Below are 1751 nucleotides of genomic sequence, written 5' to 3'. Positions count from 1 at the left end.
AAACAACACTTGTACCCCCCCCCCCCACACCATACTTTTGAAAATGTCGAAATAATATGTTTGATCTGTTTGTTTTCTGCTTACACAAAATTTCGCAAATGTGTGTATACATCTATGAACCGTGCTGATAAATGTAGAAAAGGTATGAGTGGGAGTGAATATCTTCTCAATACAAGAGATGTATTTGACCGGTTTCGATTATATCTTCGTCAGAGATACATGTATTTCTGACGAAGATATAATCGAAACCGGTCAAATACAACTCTTGTATTGTGAAGATATTCTCATGCATACCTTTTGTATATATGTACATATGTGTATATATATGTACATATGTATGTATATATGTGTATTTATGTATATATGTATATGTTTTCATATATATACATATGTTTATATATATAAATATTATATATATGTATATATATGTGTGTGTGTGTATATATATATATATATATATATATATATATATATATACACACACAAAAACACACACACACACACAGACATATATATATATATATATATATATATATATATATATATATATATATATGTATATATATATTTATATGTTTATACATATTACACTCCCAAAAGAAACTGAAAATGTGGAGAATGACGTGCATTCTTATGCTTTTCACTCCAGTTTACCTGCTTGCTATGTATCTTTGACATTCACACCTTACTTTCTCATCACATTCATCTAAACATTGTTACCTATGCTACTTTTTTTTTTTTTTCTTCTTCTTTGCAATGAACTAGTTTATAAAGTCAAATATGGCAGATGTAGACCTTAGATTTATGTGTAACTTTGAATTCATTTATGATGACATGTCAATAAAATTGCTGAATACGTTTAGGAAACTTCTGAAACCAGTGTCGACGTGCTTTTTTTTTCGACAGTCATGTAATGCATATAGTAGATGCTGAACCAAAGCTTGAGTCTTTGCTCCTAAGATAGATTTTAATTTAAACAATTGTCAAAACTTGGTAATGGAATATTTTTTATTGAATAATTAACTAAATAATCCCAGCACATTTATAATAAGGATGAATACAACACTTAATCAGAAGCATACTCGCCAACTGGGATTCTTTTGGTTAGCATATTCTACGCATGCGCAGCTAACCGTGCGACGTACACACAAAATCGTACGATAAATGATAAAACAAACGAACCAGTGACACACACACACACACACATATATATACATATACATATATTGGTGACTAACCAACTAGAGGTACGCCTTATCACAGACAAACAAAGAAAAGATGCTATCTGTTGCTTTTTTCCCTAATGATGTGTTCATTATCATTCTAATAATACCTACTCCATGGTAGTGAACTTAGCTGAAACTGATATAATCCCGCTTTCAAAAACACCCAACAAACAATACTCTGACGATATTCCTACTTCAACTTTTACCCTTGACTAAATCCAGTGCTGGTGTCGACTGCGGTCAAGACACTGAGAACGGGAAAATACAACTGGCTTTGTCCTTCTGTTAACTCCCTCTGACTCACACCTGTTGTACCTACAGGTGTGCAGCTCTTTCGACAATCTTTGTTTCTATTACTACATCGGCATAGATGATGTAACCACAGTATTATTCTATCCCTGACTCTATCACTTACTTTGTCTCTCTCTCTCTATCTGTATGTCTGTCTGTCTCTGTCTCTCTCCCTCTCTCTCTCTTTCTCTTTCATTCTCTCTCTCTCTCTTTCTCTCTCTATCTCTCCATCTC

General features: G+C 32.8%; 1 protein-coding gene across 2 annotated transcripts in view; it reads right to left on the bottom strand.

Moving 5' to 3' along the window:
- Nucleotides 1-1518, bottom strand: part of LOC125029582 — a 7646-nt gene extending 6128 nt beyond the window's left edge. The window contains exon 1 of one of the 2 annotated variants that reach the window (XM_047619556.1): nt 1421-1518. The gene's annotated coding sequence lies outside the window, so the exon portion shown is untranslated. The remainder of the gene's footprint in view (nt 1-1420) is intronic. The other variant, XM_047619555.1, reaches the window with a different exon arrangement.
- Nucleotides 1519-1751: the final 233 nt, after the last annotated feature.

The sequence above is a fragment of the Penaeus chinensis genome, chromosome 10 (assembly GCF_019202785.1).
Source record: "Penaeus chinensis breed Huanghai No. 1 chromosome 10, ASM1920278v2, whole genome shotgun sequence".
In the NCBI taxonomy this organism is placed as follows: domain Eukaryota; kingdom Metazoa; phylum Arthropoda; class Malacostraca; order Decapoda; family Penaeidae; genus Penaeus; species Penaeus chinensis.
The sequence above is the reverse complement of the archived record's forward strand: the minus strand, read 5'-3'. Positions and strand labels throughout refer to the sequence as shown.